The sequence below is a fragment of the Peromyscus eremicus genome, chromosome 6 (genome assembly GCF_949786415.1).
Source record: "Peromyscus eremicus chromosome 6, PerEre_H2_v1, whole genome shotgun sequence".
Taxonomy (NCBI): domain Eukaryota; kingdom Metazoa; phylum Chordata; class Mammalia; order Rodentia; family Cricetidae; genus Peromyscus; species Peromyscus eremicus.
This window is the reverse complement of record NC_081421.1, coordinates 19,857,955-19,876,567: the sequence shown is the minus strand read 5'-3', so window position 1 is coordinate 19,876,567 and position 18,613 is coordinate 19,857,955. Positions and strand designations below refer to the sequence as shown.

General features: G+C 37.5%; 1 pseudogene; it reads right to left on the bottom strand.

Annotated features, from left to right (window-relative positions):
• Positions 1 to 1,497: 1,497 nt before the first annotated feature.
• On the bottom strand, positions 1,498 to 17,118 carry LOC131912831 (KAT8 regulatory NSL complex subunit 2-like; annotated as a pseudogene).
• Positions 17,119 to 18,613: the final 1,495 nt, after the last annotated feature.

The following is an 18,613-nucleotide window of genomic DNA, read 5'->3' as shown; positions in this document are numbered from 1 at the left end:
TTCAGTGTTGGGATGCAAAGTCAGACAGATCCTGGGAGTCAGTCTAGAAGAAACAGTGAGCTTTGTGTTCAGTGAGAGACCTTGTCTCAAGTGAATAGAGTGAAGAGTGATAGAGCAGTATACCCAATGTTCATGTATATACACACACAAAAAGGAAAGAAAAGAAAAAAACTACTTTAGATAAAAGTTGTGTGGCTAAGTGAATCTGATTTTGCATAGAGCATGTTAACCTCTTTCCATCTGGCTACCTTGTTTTCAGTAGGAAATCATAATGCACTGATATAGGATGTAATACTTCAAGCCTTATTCATTCTTTTTTTCTTATTCACACTCATTTATTTTGTGCTTGTGTGTATGTGTGTGCATGCATGCCAGAGTGCACCTGTGGAGGTCAGAAGGCCACTTGCAGGAGTTTCATTCTCTTTTTCACTATGTGGAACTCAAGGGACCAACTCAGGTCATCAGGCTTGGCAGCAAGCTTCTTTACCTGCTGAGCCATCCCATCAACCTCCTTATTCACTTTAAAGGGAAAACTAATTCATACATTCTAAATTTTTGTGCTACACATAAACAATTGCTGTGCTACAAAGTGAAGATACTCAATATTTACAGGAGTACTTGGATTTTCCCAGCAATAATTCCTGTTAGCTTTTTCCCAAGAATAAAATGACTTAAAAAGTCAGGAGGTGTGATGAAGTGGAGTCATACCCTTTGTTATGGCTCTGCATCTGACATAGTATAGAAATCTGTTTTAGTAAGACACATTCTTCAAAATAAAAATAAAGGCTATTTAAAACATGAACAACACAAAGTAAAACATGAAGAAGTGGTTTTCTACTTTTTAAGTACATATATATATATGAGTATTTTTCTCTTTTCATAACATTTAATAGAAACTATATACAATAATTTTACATAAAAGAGTCACCAGAGAAATTTATGTAAGTTTAAAGTAGGATGGTTAAGGAGATCCCAGACCTGTGAGTTACTTTTATCATAGTTACAGTCCACTAGGGAAATCATTTAGATCGCCCAATTATGTGAAGATGAGGAAAGGCTAAGATGTAGGCCTGTAGATGCAGATAATAATATAGTGGGGCCACCAGCACCTCAAGGTCACCATTCTTAAACATGGCAATCGATTATCATTGTAGGTTTCAGTCCAAAACTTAGGAAATCCTATTAAAAAGATGTCTCTTTCCCAGACATTGTCTCAAATTTTTTATTCAATCCCAAAGTCAGGGATTACCTTACTTTCTCTTACTTATAAATAATTCTATAACTGTTGGACGCTAGAGGTCCATTCCACACAAATTTGATTTTATATTTACCTATAGTGCTTTATATTCCAAAAGAAAATTAGCATACTCTGGGTTGTTCCTGTTCAGAAAGAAAAAAATGATCAGAGATATGTCTCAGAAGAATGTTCAATCCACCAGTCATTTGACTTTGTGGTTTTTTAAAATTGTAGAATTGTTTTATTCCCAGAATAAATTGTTAACTGATAGAAGTGGGTTCTAGCCAATCCACTTTGAAGGACAGTTGGATTTTTTTTGTGTGTGCATAGGTTTTCTCCAAATTTTGAGGTCCCTGAGATCTGCACTCATCTCTAGCCATCTCCATCTGGCCTGGACCCTCAGCAATTTCTTTGACTTCATGAAGTTCAAGGCTTAGTGAAGATAAAAAAACAAGGGTGATTGGAGGGCCTGACATTCCATCTTCCACAACATCCAAGATGTCCCTGAACTCCAGTGATAAACCCTCAGTTGGGTGAAGCTCAGCAACATTCAAATACAGAGCCACAGGACCATCTTGAAATAAAGTGGGCAGAGGGCTCCTCTGAAAGACTCATGGGAACTGGTTATTCCAGGGTGTTTCTTCAGAACCCTGTCAGTAACTGATGGGAACTTGAACTGTATACTGACCAATGTGGGTAAGGTATTGTCTGGTCACTAGAAGAGACCGACTGGAGTGACTAATATCATCTACAAAGGCTCAGCACTCTTGGCTGGAATGAGTGGTACAGTCCTGTTGAGTAGCCCTGTCTATGGCCAGCATTCTCTTCTCTTTCAGTTGCTCTGTAGTAAGGCTTCTACTCCATTATCACTGGTCATCTCATCAAAGACACTTTAATTGCTTTAATTTCCTCTGTGCCAGCCAGGATAATGTTATCTAGAGCTTCCGGACTGTGGTGGTTTGAATAAGAATGGCCCTCATAGGCTCATATATTTGAATGCTTAGTCACCAGCGAGTGGAACTGTTTGAGAGGATTAGAAAGATTAGGAATGTTGCCTTTTTAGAGGAAGTATGTTGTTGGGGGTGGGCTTTGAGGTTTCAAAGTCCCATGCCCAGGCCTAGTCTGTCTTTCTTTGCCTGCTGTTCCTATACAGGGTATAAACACTCAGCTCTGTGCCTGCCTGCCAGCTGTCATGCTTCCCGCCATGATTTAGCATAGATTGAAACTGGAAGCAAATACTCAATTAAATGCTTCCTTTTATAAGGGTTGTCTTGGTCATGGTGTCTTCTCACAGCAATAGAACACTGACTAAGACATTACCTCATTTTGTTTAATAGAGCTTCTTCACTTTGAGACTACAAATAGGTAGCTTCTCATGCATAATAAGAGCTACTTCTTCAACTATGTAGATGCCAGTGTGTCTTGGGAAATCCTCTTGATCACTGCATACACTATCATCTTTACTGTCAGGGTCACCTCTCCATGCCTGATCCAGAGTAATGGATTCCTGCTCCTTATAAATCTAGTTCTATTCATCCAGAATTTGGTTGCTTCACTGTGATTACTTTCTGAGGTTTGGAGGCCATCTCTGTCTTAACATATGCATTCAATCAGCACAAGAATGCCTTATTTGAGCACAAAGAGCTAAGGCATACCTACAATCATGCTCAGCACAGAAGGACCCCCCCCCCCCAGTTTTTCTTCTCTGGCTTTGGGCAGCACTGGGGCATCTTTTCCCATTGTTCATGGATAGAATGAAGGGTACATTCTTCTTTTCAAGAATATGCTTAATGCAAAACTTCCATCCCCCAGATGTGTGTGATAGTGTGCATAATGAGCAAACGACCAAAAAACAAGCTAGTGAGATTTGGGAACTAAGGTGATAATCTCCCAATTTGTTGTTAAGAAGTGAATCCAAATCGTGTTTACACAAAAACTTCTGCCACCTCACTCCACTGGGCCCTTAAATACTGTATTTTTAATTGCATGTATGTGTGTGTGTGTGTGTGTGTGTGTGTGTGTGTGTGTGTAAACACATAAGTGCAGGTGTCCTCAGAAGGCAGAAGCAGACATTTGAAGCTGGAGTTATAGGTGGTTGTGAGTCACCTGATGTGGGTGCTAAGATCTGGATTTAGGTCTTCTTCAAGAGCAATGTGTGTTTTTAACCTCTAAGCCAACTCTTCAGCACTAAGAATTGATTTTCAAAGCCATTTTTTTCATCTTCATGTCATCACTCATTATTTAGAACCACAAACATTTTCATGCTTTCATCTCCACTTTGCCATAGAAAAAATTTATCTGAAAAAACCAATTCAGTTTAGTTGAAAAGAAACAGAAACATGTCCCTGCTGCTAAAGGAACTTTCAGTGTGTATAGGAGACAAATGCACTCACTGTGTTGGAAAAGACAGTCTATGTTAAATGTTATATTTTGAGCTTCAAATTACTGTGGTTCATAGACAAAAAAGCATATATTTCTGTAGAGAATAGACTGGGGGAGCACTTGATAGGAGATATGAGGTACTAAGTCCAAATGGTTCTTAGCATCCTAGGTAATAATGAAATAAACATATTGTCATAGTGAAGAGGCCATTGGTTTACCCAAAAGGACTGGGAGGATGAATTGTGATAAATTAGATGATTTTTGGTTCTCCTACCAGCAATAATAATCACAGAGAGAGAACATATGATTTCAGTGATGATAAATGATGGACTGGGGACAGGAATAGTGAGGAGCAGAAAGAGCAGGCAGCTTTTATTTTATTTTTATTTTTATTTTTCTGTGATGAGGACCATCTCTAAGCTTTTGTTCCACAGCCATCTTTCTTCTGCAGTCAAACCATTTCATCAAAACCAAGTTCTATGACATCTTTCCTGGCACTTGAGATTTTCCAGTCTCTCTTGGGACTGAATAATATCAAGCATTTAGTTCCTGAAATCATTGAGAGATTTTATAATTAAAAACATTTTTTCAAGGGTGTCATCAGAGTAATTGAAGATTCATTCATTGCACCAGAATTTACAGCCCATGATAGGGTGGCCCTTTGGGCTGCCACAGTCCTTTGATATTGGAATCCAATTCCACCATATGGACAGGATAGATTGGAACCCTCAGCAAGGTGGTGCAGTTTCTCTGGTGACATATGACTTAGGAAGGGACATGTTTGGTTATTCTAAATCATAGAATTTCTTTAGTATTAAGATATTTAGGGGTGTCCCCCATAAGTCCATGTAGTTAAATACTTGGTCTTCAGTTTTGGTGCTGATTGGGAAGCATTAGGAGGCATGACATTATTGGAGGAGGTATGACATTGGAGGCAGGCTTTGAGGGTTTAAAGACTCATGCCATTTTTAGTTAGCCCACTGTTTTCCTGTTTGTGGTTCAAGACATGATCTCTCAGCTGTTGTGGAATGCTTTTAACTATGTAAAGGTGTATTGCATTTGTTTAACTATGTAGAGATATGTTACTGTTTAACCTTGCCTGCCTAAGGCACCAGATTGGTCTAATAAAAAGTTAAATAGCCAATAGCTAGGTAATAAAGGGATAGGCAGGGCTGGTAGGCAGAGAGAATACATAGGAGGGGGAATCTAGGCTGAGAGTGAAGAGAGAACAAGGGAGAAAGAGAGAGAGATGCCCAGGGCCAGCCAGCTAGGCATCTACCAGCCAACCAGACATGGAAGAAGCAGGAAAACTAGGGCATACTATTGCTTGAATTGTAAATGGTCTTTTAATAATAATCATAAAAAAAAACAGAGCCAGATGTTAGGGTGAAAGCTGAAAGATCAGAGAAGCAGAACAGCCAGCCACTAGTTCTTACCTCTATAAAATCCTCAGCCTAAAGAGAGTGAGTTTGTTATTTATTCAGCTACAAGATATAATCAGGAATAGGAAGCATCCCTTATACATAACTCACATCTGATCCCATATGGGTTTGCCAGGCCCTCTAGCACAAGGAAATGGTGAGATTGATCAACTATTGATAGGAAATGTGCTGGAGGCCTCAGAATTTCATTTAAAAAATCATGTCAATAATATGGGTTTAAAAAGAGATTTTTCCCATAACCTGGGAAAAAGCCAAGGAAACTATAAGGAAATGACCTACTTGTTCTTTTTACAACCAAACACCACTACCAGCAAGATGTAACCCAAAGGGCACTCAGAGGAATGAAATCTAGAAGATGAATGTGTTTCACTTTTCAGAATTTGGAAAATTGAAATATGTACAACACACTATTGATAACTATTCAAGATTTCAGTGGGTAACGTCTCTGAGTTCAGAAAAGGCTGATTCTGTAATCATGTATTTCCTAGAACTTATGACCATCATGGGTATACTTGCACAAATTAAAACTGACAATGCTCCAGCATATATCTATGGTAAAATGAAACAATTTTTTTGCTTATTACAATATAAAGCATATTACAGACATACCACATAATCCTACAGGCCAAGCAGTTATAGAAAGATCAAATCAAACTTTAAAGGATATGCTAAATAAACAGAAAGGGGTAACAACCCCCCCCCCAGAAATAGATTATATAATGCTCTATTAACTTTGAATTTTCTCAATGCTAATGAGAAAGGAACAACAGCTGTGGAGAGACATTGGATAATAGAAAAAAACTACAGAATTAAACCAGCCTATATACTTTAAAGATGTACTGAGCTTAGAATGGAAACCAGGATATGTGTTACATTGGGGATGAGGTTTTGCTTTTGTTTTTACAGAACAAGATAAGCTATGGATACCATCAAAATTGATAAAGGTTCGATTTGAACAATAGAGACCTCTTAATTAGAAGAAGTGATAGTTCATCAACCAGCATGATCATTCAATTTAAATTAATTTATACAACTAACAATTGCTTTTCATCATCAGATATAACTTTCCAGAAGGAAACCTCCCCAAAGTTAGGGTTGGGGAAGGGTTTTTGTTTTTGTCTTTCAGGAGAATGAAGACTAATAAATCTGAAGAACTGGACAAATGAAACATCTGAAAAAAAAAAAGGATAAATCGTCCAGAAAAAAAAGTCCCAAGAAAAAGAGTAAATTAGCCTATTGGTATATCACATATAAAATTTCATAAATCTTCCTAAATGCTTGTTTCTGTTCTTCTCTACAGACACTTAACACAAATGGTCTTTATATAGTCCCAGTTCAATTAAAAGTTAAAGCTAGCTTTGGAGTTGGAGAATGGCTCTCTCCTTCTCTAAACTCAAGCATGCATCTTAAAAGAAAAAGCAAAATCTCTTTATCATGTCAGAAGGGTCGTCTGATACGGGACTGAAGAAAATCAAAATTAAGGGACTATTCTATTGCCACTAATCTCATAATTCTTTGGTTCTGTTTTGACTCTTTAAAACTTTTCTTAAGGTATGAATTTTATATCAAAATTTATAAGGTTTATATATATTAAACTCTTGTTATGATATTAATGGTCATATAAAGTACTAATTAATTTTAGAAAAAAGACTTCGTTTAGCTGCCCATACATGTTTTTGTGTTGGAGTCTCAATTTTCTGCAGGGAATCATGACAACACCTAACAGCAAATTTGAAGTCTCCAGAATGATGATGGGGCCCCACAACAACAATTCCACAAGACAATAATAATACCACTAAACTGACACACTGCACCCAAAGATCAGCTTTGGAGTACAAACTGCTCAGGACAATTTCAACATGGCTAGCTGAGATGATCTAGCCTCACAGACTACTCAAACAAGGACTTGAGATACGACAGGCACTTTTGCATTATGCAGAGACTGGATAACAAATGATAAAGCTACCTCTCGCAGGACTTCACAATCAACCCACAATTTTTCTTTTCAGGATTCCCTAAAGATGCCTTTGCCCACAATTTCCAAGAAGTGGGGCGGGTGGTTTTTGGTCTTTCAATGGTTTATGGATAATTGTCATTGTTTGGAATGGTTCACTACAGGCTGTTATTGTTAATGGTCAGGAAAAAAGTTAAAGAAAGGAAATTAGTCAAGGGTTCTTGTTTGAAAAAAAGAAAAGAAAAGAAAAAAGAGGATATAGATAAGAGGTAGATTATTGAATCTATTCTGAAAAGAAAAGAGGAAGGATACAAATTTGATATAGATAAAGAGGTAGATTATTGAATCTACTTTTAGAAGGCAACTACTAGTTTTAAATATTTTACATTGTATTGGATTTTTGTATATTCTATACAAATTATGTATATTGCTACAAATTTGAGGTTGATTTTGTTAGAAAATACTGTATGTATATTTCTAATCTTATTCAGGATATTGTACATATACAGTTCATTTAACAATATAGTGCAATTTGCTAATCTTTGAAAGTTATTATTATCAACTATTAGGATATAAAGAATTGAAACTTAGTAGTTAGTAATTATAATCAAATTTGTAGTCTTATTAAGTATGTTTTCAAGATCAAGCAGAGATATATTTTAGATAGACAGGTCATCTTCAAACACTTCAGAGATATAGAGAATATGGCATTTAAGATTTTTTTAATAATATAGATTTTTTTCTTTTTTTTTATGACTATGAGACATGTCTGCTACTGGCAGTACCAATCTACTTCTGAGAAGAAACTCCACATGGAGTTAACTTTCATTGTGGCAAACTTTAGCCACTAGGCAAGAAAGGGCTGTCACATCAAACGCTGTCCAAAATGCACAAACAGGACACAAAACAAAGGACTGCCAATCCTTGCCAAGACAAGGTAGGAAGGTTCTTTAGAAAATCATGCTTCACAAATAAGTCTGCCAGATATGCTAAGCCTGTAGGCCAAAGATGATGCTCCAATGTTACAGAGAAATCTTGGGTGACTGTCTAGGCAGCTGGCTACTTTCTGCCATAACTCACATTTTTTGGGAAGTGGCTTGCTTGCACTTCCTGGGTAATATTATTTCCTTCTCAGGTCTCTGAGTGAGTTGAAGATTAGATAGTTGTAGTTACAGTTTTCCTTATTAACAATTTCAGAAAAGAAACTCACTAAGAGGTGTAAAGTGTATAAATTTGAAAGACATCATAAGATAGTTTTCTGTTGGTAATACAAGATAGGATAGAAAGTGAATTGGGTACATTTTAGACTCACCAAAATTGGATAGATAGATAATGAAATATTTTTGCTGAATTTGTCAAATGCAAATGGACTAGACATTGTTGATGTATTTATTGCTTGTATATATTGTATATAGTTATTTTACTTATTGTATATAGTTTTTCTTATAACTGTAAATTTTTTTTATTAGACAAAAAAGGGGAAATGTGGTAATATTTTATCTGTGTACCTCAATAAAGTTTATCTGAGGATCAGAGGAAAAATCTAGCCACTAAAATAAACATAGCGGTCAGGCAATGGTACCACATGTTCTTAATCCTATCACTTGAAAGGCAGAGACACATTTGGATCTCTGTGAGTTCAAGGCTACACTGGGAACAAAGCCAGGTATGATGCTACAAACCTTTAATCCCAGCACTAGCCATAAAGGTCTGGAGGTCTGTACAGCCCGATAGGAAATGACAGAGCTGGGCAGAAAGAGGAAGTGATGTAGCTGGGCAGGGAGAGGAAATGAGATGGCAGAACAGAAAGGCATATAGGTGTGGGTATACAGGAAGTAGCTTTCTTTGGAAATTGCAGAGTTAGTCAGGTGAGGTTAGCTGTGGCTTTTCCTATTCCTCTGATTTTTCAGGTTTTAACCCTAATATCTGGCTCCAGGTTTTTTTTTTTTATTTTTTATTAATAAGACCATTTAAGATTCACATTACATGAGTTCCTACTTCTCCACACCTTATATACCTTTCTCAGCCTGCCATATTACTTCCTGGAATTAAAGGCATGTGTGCTTCCCAAGCAAAGGCATGAGATCTCAAATGCTAGGATTAAAGGTGTATGCCACCCCTGCCTGACCTCTACGTCTAATCTAGTGTCTGGCTCTGTCCTCTGATCCTCAGGAAAGTTTATTAGGGTACACAATATTTCATCACATTTCCCCTTCTTTTGTCTAAAATAATAAAAGAAGGTTATAACTAATATAAGAAAAACTATATACAATAAGTGCAATAAGTCTATACAATATGTATAGCCAAGAATTACATTAACAATGTCCATTCCACTAACATTTGACAGATTCAGAGAAAATACTCTATTATCTATTCTATTTTGGTGAGTCCAAAATGTTGTACCTAATTTACTTTCTATCTTAACTTGTATTATCAACTTAAAACTATCTTTTGATGTCTTTCAAACTTACACACTTACACATCTTTAGTGAGTTTCTTTTCTGAATTTGTTAAAAAGGAAAACTGTAACTATCTAGTCTCAACTCCCTCAGAGACCTGAGAATGAAATAATATTAACTGAGTAAGTAGGAAGTGCAAACAAGTGACTTCCAAAAAATGTGTGAAATGTGGCAGAGAAATCTTGGGTGACTGTCAAGGCAGCCAGCTGTTTCTTTCATCCATCTTTGGCCTACAGGCCTAGTGTATCTGACAGACTTATCTGTGAAACAAGATATTCTGAAGGGCCTTTCTACCTTGTCTTGGCAAGATTCGGCAGTCCTTTGTTTTGTGTCCTGCTTGTCCACTTTGGACAGCAAACTGTCAGCAGTTTAGGCAAGGCATTTCCTTGCCCAGTGGCTAACTTTTGCCACAAAGAAAGTAAACTCCATATGTAGTTTCTTCAATGCTCATAATCTTCTCTGAAGTAGATTAGTGTTGCTAGGAGCAGATATGTCTCATTATCATAAAAAAGAATATATGTTATTAAAACATCTTAAATGCCATATTCTGTAGATCCCTGAAGTGCTTGAAGATGACCTGTTTTTTTTAAAATATATTTCTATTTGACTTTGAAAATATACCTAATATGACTATATATTCAATTGTAATAGGTGACTAAACATTAACTTGCATTTCTTTATATCCTAATTAGTTGGTAATATCTTTTAAGGACTAGCAATTTGCACTACATTGTCAAATGAGCTGTATAGGTACAATAACTTGAACAAGATTAGAAATATATGTACAGTATTTTCTAACAAAATTAATCTCAAATTTATAATATACATAATTTGTATACAATATATAAGAATCCAATCCAATGTAAAATATTTAAAACTAGTAGTTGCTTTCTAAAAGTAGATTCACTAATATAACTTTTTTATCTTATCATAGCTATATCTTTCCCTTTTTTCTTTTCAGAGTAGATTCAATAATCTTCCCTGTATCCATCATTTCTATATCTTTTTTGAGAGTAGATACCTTTTTTTTTTTTAAGATTTATTTATTTATTATGTATACAGCATGTATGACTACAGGCCAGAAGAGGGCACCAGATCCCATTACAGATGGTTGTGAGCCACCATGTGGTTGCTGGAAACTGAACTCAGGACCTCTGAAAGAGCAGTCAGTGCTCTTAACCTCTGAGCCATCTCTCCAGCCCCGAGAGTAGATACCTTTTATCTTATCATATCTGTATCTGCTTTTTTTCCAACAAGAACCCTGAATCTAATTTCCTTTGTTTAGCTTTTTTCCTGACCATTAATAATTAACAACTTGTAACCAACCATTCTAAACAATGATAATTATTCATAACCCACTGAAAGACCAAAAACCACCTATCCCACCACTTGGGAATGTGGGGCTGTGTTCTTAAAATTACTTCTTGCTGTCTGGGAGGAAAGGCATCTTTAGGGGATCCTGAAAAGACAATTTTGGTTTAGTTGTCAGGTCCTGGGAGAGAGAGCTATATCATTTGTCTAGTCTCTGCATAATGGGAAAGTATAGGGCTTGTCTTAAGTCCTTGCTCAAGTAGTCTGTGAGACTGGATAATCTCAGCTAGCCATTTCAAAATTGTCCTGAGCAGTGTGTAGTCCAAAGCCAATCTTTGGGTGGTATTTGTCAGCTTAGTGGTATTATTATTGTCCTGATGAAATAATCATTGAGAGGCCCTATCATATTTTTGGAGGCTTCAAAATCTCCCTTAGGTGTGGTCATGGTTCACTGCAGAAAATCTTTCTTATGGGACATTTTTTTTTCTGGATGATTTATCCTTTTTCTTCAGATGTCTCATTTGTCCAGTGCTCTTCAGATTCCTTAGCCTTCATTCCTCTGAAAACAAAAACAAAATCCTTTCCCCAATCATAACTTTGGGGAGTTTCCCTTTTGTAATCTTTATCAATTTTGATTCATGGTTTGTCTCTAAATTTTTGTTTTATTTTTTTAAAGCTGTTCTATCATCCGGAGCAGTATGGTTTGTTACAATAGTCATTAAGCTCTTTAATTGCTCTGGAAAGGAAATTTTTACATGATGACAAGAAAGGACTGAACTGAATTTGTTATGGGGACCTTTAAGAGGCCCCTCAGGGAGTTTCCTGATGGAAAAAGCAAAGGATTGCCTTGTCTTTCCCTTGTTGATCTACATTCCTTAGTTCAATATTTGCCTTTGCCACACCTTCTACATAATCCAGAAGGGAGGGGTATTCTGTTACCATTCTTCCTTGAAAAAACATTGTTTGTAGAAACACACTCTTTATAGTCCCTTTTTAGATGACCTTGTTTACCACATTTAAAACATCTGACATTATTATTTTTCTTCAAACCTCTGAAAATCACCTTTTCTATTCAAGTATCATCATGGTCATGAGATTCAATATTCATTGTATCTCAGATCCATTCCTCCAAGGGTGCTGATCTTGCCTTTAATGTCCTAATTACCCTTTTGCATTATGCATTAGCATTTTCAAAAGCCAGAGATTCAATTATTATCTGTCTAGCTTCTGAATTTGGTATCATTCTATTTACTGCTGAAGACAGCCTTTGTAAGAGATCAGTGAAGGTTTCTTTTGGGCCCTGTATAACTTTTGTAAATGACTCAATTTTCTTTCTTACTTCTTCAATTCTGTCCCAATCATTCAAGGCTGTCATTTGGCATAAAGCTAGGGTGTGGGTCATCATGTAGAGATAAGCTTTCTACATTAGCATAATCTCCCTCTCCAAGAAGCTGATCTCGGGAGATTTCCGTACCTCTAACCTTACTTCATTGTTTAACAGTTTTAGCCTCATCCTTACACCAGGTTCTCCACTGTAATTGGGGACCAGCTTCTAATACAGCTGTAACTAAATCTCTCCAGTATTGAGGGATAATTCTATTACAAGTTGACCATGAGTTTAACATCTGCTTCACAAATGGGGAATGCATACCATATGACACTATAGCTTCTTTGAATCCCCTCAAATCTAACATTTGCACAGGAGTCCAGTCAGCTCTTACACAGCCTTGAGCATTTGGTAATTCCTGTAAGATTATTGGATAGATTAATGTTGGCTATTTGAAAGCCTTAGGCTGTTTCTCTGTAACCACATTATGCAATGCTGAGATTGATTCACCTTTAAATTCTTCGGTCTGGGTCTGAATTTCTCTATGATCTGTTTTAACAAGTTTTTCTAAAAATTTTTTTCTTGGCACTCCCTTTAACCAACTTTTTAAATGACAAAACAAAAATGATCAAACAAAAATATTTATAATTGACATTACATAAATCCCATCTGCATTAATTATCCTCTCATTTAATTGTTTCATTTTCAGACCGTCAATTGTATTATCAAAGAGAAACAAAATTCCCTCCATTGTAAAAATATTTCCCATTTTTTTAATGAGAGGAAAAATTCTCTTTTAACTAATTTCTCCCTTTAAAAAATCCCAATTGTCTCACTAAATCTCCCAACAACGACAATTCAGATATGAGGCTGACTGCTTCTATGTAGAACAGTAGAAGTCTGAGAGGGTTTCAAGGCAGCTACTTAGTGTGGTAGCAGCCCAAGGTTGGGGATCCAGGGAGAGTCCACAACCCACCAGGAGAAAAGAAACCAAAGAGCCAGCCATCTGCATGAGGGAACATGAGGAAATGGCTACCTCCTATAGTTTTTGGAGCCCCTCAGAACCTATGGAGTTTGCTGCAGAGAGGCTGCAACAAAATCTTAGCCAGTGAGTTAGGGACTCTGGTGCACATGGAGTAAGGACTCCAGTCATATGCAGCTTGGGCTGAGCCAGGGCCTGCAAGGCCACCGGCAAGTAGCTTTTTGGTGAATTCATGCCCCACAAGTTGGATGCCAGATGTTGTTTAAATCTTATATGGTCTTTTAATAAAAAGCCCAGAGGCAGATATCAAGATGAAAGCTGAAAGATCAGAGAAGCAGAACAGCCAGCCACTAGTTCTTATGTCTACTAAATCCTCAGCCTAAAGAGAGTGAGTTCCTGTTTCCTCATGCCTTATATACCTTTCTTTACCCTGCCATATTACTTTTGGGAATTAAAGGCATGTGTGCTTCCCAAGCAAAGGCATGAGATCTCAAGTGCTGGGATTAAAGATGTGTGCCACCATTGCCTGACCTCTATGCTTAATCTAGTGTCTGGCTCTGTTCTCTGATCCTCAGGCAAGTTTATCAGGGTACACAATATATCACCATAACATACAAAGGAAAGAAAGGTAAAAAGCCCCAAGGCAAAACATAGATGAAGAGAAACAGGTTAAATTAAGTTATAAGAGCTAGTGTGAGAAGCATATGATAAGACTGAGCATTTATAATTAATAATAAGTCTTTGTGTTATGATTTGGGGACTGGCAGTCTGAGAAAGCCTGCTACACTCAGTTTTCCTTTCTTGCTGCCATACCTTCAGTCTGCCATTATGGACTAATATCTCTGAAACCATAAACCCAAATAAACCTTTCTTTCTAAAAGTTGCTTGGTTATGGTGTTTTATCACAGCAAAAGAAAAATGACTGATACAGTTATCTAAATTAAATACCAATTTACCCTTGTACCTGCTATAAAAATAATCTTCTACGAAAAAAAAAATATAGCCAAGTGGTGGTGGCACATATCTTTAATCCCAGCACTTGGGAGGCAGAGGCAATTTGAGTTTGAGGCTAGCCCGGGCTACAGGGTGAGTTCCAGGAAAGGTGCCAAAACTACACAGAGAAACCCTGTGTCAAAAAAACAAAAAAATATAAAATAATAATAATCTACAATGTTGGGGTTAGATTTATCTGGTAAAGCATTGGCCAAGTTGTATCTTAATGTATCTAACTCATACACCTTCATATATCTAACTCATGCAGTGTGACCTACAAAGCAAAGGAGTAGAAATCAGGAAGAAGGCAGGAAGAGAGGGTTAGATCAAAAGCCAGAAAAGGAGAAAGAACAAGAACAAAGACGATGAGTATATGGCAGAAGTAAATGTGTAGGGGCTGAAGATGTAGCTCAGTTCGTTGCATTCATGCCTATCATGCATGATGCCTTGGAACAAATATTCAATACAGTGTAAACTGGGAGTGATTGTTGTTGCCTATATTCCTAGCACTTGGTAGGATATATAGAGATAGGAGGATCAGAAGTTCCAGGCCATTTTTTGCTACATAGGGAATAAATTCAGGATGACTTGGGAGCATGTCAAACAAGCAAATCAAAACAAATAAGTGAACCCAAAAATCTAAATCCAACTCACCAAGAAGAACAGCCGTAACAACAAAAGCATTGTCTATGGGAAAAGGAATGGGTGAAGTTGGAAGACCTTCAACTGTTATTACATAGCTCATTTATTTCTTGGACTTTTAAAATTTTTTTTATGTTTCTCTATATTAAGAGGATCTGTAATTTGTAAATGCTTAACTTTCACATAACATGGATGGATATTTAAAAAAACAAAACAAAACAAAAACTGTTTCAGTCAAAGAAAGAACACTTTCTTTGGGTAAAATCTGGCTCCTTCCCAAAGATAGGAACTCATAGGACTCAAAAAGCTACTGAAATTGACAAGAATTTTAAAGAGTTACAAGATCCATAAGGCTATACTGGAAGGTTATCAAGACAGCAACCTCTATCTAGGGAAAAGTAGGCTCTCCCAGAACAGCCTGCAGGTTGGGCAGGGAAATTAAGGGATTCAGCTTTCATGATTCATCCTCCATGGTGACTTTGAGTCACCATGTTCCTGTAAGTAACACCTGAAAGCAAAGCACTGATTAAGTTAGACATGAGTGGAATGATTTCTTCTGGTCTGTCCTAGTTGCTCTATATGTGGTTGATGGACATTTGTCCATGTCTACTCAGGAAAGGTCACCTAATTATTTCAAATGAAACTTGTTAGAATTTTTATTATACATGCAGACTCTAGAATGATATTCCAAGTTCAAAGAATTTCCATTATATAAGGGGCTCCTTAAATACATAAACCATGTTTGGTGGTTTGAAAGAAAATGGTTCCCAAAGGGAATGGCACTCTTAGGAGGTGTGGCCTTGTTGGAGTAGGTGTGGTTTTGTTGGAGAAAATGTGTCACTGTGGAGAAAGGCTTTGAATTATTGCATATGTTCAAGCCACACCCAGTGAGACAGACCACTTACTGTTGCCTGACTATCAAGATGTAAGGCTCTCAGGTCTTGTACCATGTCTGCCTGCATACCACCATGTTGCTCAGCCTGTGAGACCTTTGTGATCTTGCTTCACTACAGAAGTTAACAGAAACAATGATAAGAACTGGGAACAGGAAGGAGAGGTTAAGGGTTCTCAGGGCTCTTGTTGAGTGGTGTGCTGTCCTAAAAGCTGCAGGCCTCCACCAGTTGCTTTGGAAATGGGGTGGAAGAAAACCAAGAAAGATGAGTGCTGCTTACTATTTCAATGGCCACTGCAGGGGTTCCTGCAAGTGTGGTAGCCAGTAGTGAAATGATCTGGGTGAAGTTGAGAATGAAACTCAGGTCAGCATGACTTAGCTAGTGCTGGTTCAAAAATTTTACAGTCTGACACCAAGTGATTTCTTATTTTTTTTTTTTTTTACATATTTAAACACAGTAAAACTTGTGGGAAAGTTTCCTCTTGACAATTGTCACAACAAAGTTTTAGGCATGACTATATCTAAACTCATTTGCAAAGTGTATCATTTGTTTGTTTGTTTCTTTCTTTAAGAGAAAAAACAAGAAGGTTTCTCTGTGTAGCTTTGGAACTCATCCTGGAACTTGATTTGTAGACCAGGCTGGCCTTGAACTCACAGAGATCTGTGAGTGCTGGGATTCAAAGAGTGTGCCACCACTGCCTGGCACAAAGTGCATCTCTTTAGCAAAGCACTTGTGACCTTTTCCACAAGACAAGGACCTAGGGAAGAAGAGTTTGTAATAAGCATAAGGACAGGTTCTATTGACAGAGAAGCAGTGCTCAGAATTCTGGGGCATTCTGATGAGGGCTGGCTGTATAAAATAGCAAAGATTGCTATGTATTAACACATTCATTCACAGCCTTCTGGATGGAAAACAGGTGTCAATTTCTTTCATTGAAGAAAAAAGTCTGTGTGTTTAACATTTCTATTTTTTCTAGTGCTTATCTGTGAGATCTTGTTCTCTACAGAATACCAGTCAGCTCATTTATTGAATACCAGGCAACTCCTTCCTTCCAGTATAGCTTGGCTCAGGACTCCACCCTAGGTGTTTTGACATGAAAGGCTTTGGATTTGACGTGGCTGGGGTGGTGAGGGAATGAAGAAAGAACAGACACACGGATGCACATATAGAAAAGTTGGGGTCAGATGTGTTGTGAGCACTCTGGTAAAGTGGTACCAATACACAGGAACCCCCAAACTCAGCATGTTATTATGTATATCACAGAGGGAGGAGTTATCTAGCCTTGGTAAGAGGTCTCTGTAGGTAAGCAATGTCAGGTTATAGACATCCTGGAGAAGAAAACTGGTTTCTTGTCCCTGCACATACTGGTTAGTTATTCCTAGATGCTGGTATTTGCACACACTGTCAACAGTCCCATTCAGACCAGAAGAAGGCATTGTGCTCCCTGTGAACCTCACCCGAGGAAAGGACTTCTCAAATTCACAAGAATCTGACATGTTGGCCAATGACAAGGCCCATGTCAAGAATGCACTCAAGCCTTCTTCTCTCCACACCCAGGCATTACCACATGGGTGTTTGTAGAATTGTCAGGATCACAGCCTAGGCCCTAACTGCCCTAACAACCCAGATTGAGCCACCCATCCTCAGTAGAATAATTAACTAATAACTAATAGTAAAAAAAAAAAATCAGAAAATTGGTGATTTAGTCTAAGTATTCACCTTGGGAATAGGACCCTCTCCCCAAGTCCATCTTCCAGGTCCTGACATATACATAGCTAAGCAGTCATGGTCAAGGTGTGGCCCTACCCATCATAATTGTATAAGCATCAGTCTCTTTTATAAACTGTTCTGACAAATCATCAGAATTGTGTGAAATCTCCTCTTGGGAGATGCATTCCTCTTGTGGCTGGTACCAGGCTTCAGCCTTTTCCTTCTCCCAGCATGAGACTCCTGCGGGAATTCCAAATCCTTGCATACCATCATCTCAGTTGACTGATAGCCAAATAGAGGGGCACAAGCATCTCTTTAGATTATCTTAATTCATTCCTGCCAGGATGGATACAGTGTTTCTGGCTCAAAATGTGCACAGCTCAGTCCCCTTCCCTGATTCTCGTGTACATGGCCACAGCCACCAAGTGTACCCTAAACTTGATCCCAGAACTATGGGTACTCTTGCAGGGACTCCATCAACTGCCAGAGGAGAACATGCAGCCACTAGGGCTTTGTCTGCAGGTATGGGAGGCTCTCTGGTTTGGCAGCTTCTTTCAGAGATCTGATCCAGTAATGAGCTTAATACAAAACTCTCACACAGCAGTGTTAATGGTAGTCTAGGTACATTCCATGCTTAAGGACCACATTTTGTGTTGTACTGTACTTGATGGCAACTATTGGGGTTGTAAGATCTTATAAGGACCTAAGAAAGAACAGCATAGTACTTACTGTATGAATGGTTTTGAAATAGAAAATATTTGGGCATAAAAAAATGGAATGTCTTTGAGCAACCCAAATATCTCCAAGCTGTATTATTAGAACCAACATTCTATTTTTAAGAATCTTCACAAAGCAGAAGACACTGTAAGAAAACCAAATGATTCTGAATGGCAGTAGATGAAATGAGCAGTTGAACTGTGAATTAGCCTGATGGTAATAAACTAGACTTGCTCATTTTCTGTCTGTACTTTTTATGTGGTATTTAAGGGATAAAAACCTTTTGTATGAATGGAGGAAAAAGCTAGCAGTCTGAGATGTGTGAGAAATTCAGTTTTAAGGTGATAGATTCTGTGTGTATAATGTTTAACTGTATAATGTCTCTCCACAGGTTGTCAAGGTTTTGAGAAAGTTTTCCATAACGTTATCATTTGCTTTTCTTACTGATTTTCATGTGTGGTTAATTTCTACTGTCAACTTGTTAGAAACTAGAACATCTGAGAATAGACTATTGAAAATTTTGTAAAGATTTAATTTAATTTTATTTTGTATAGGTATGTGTGT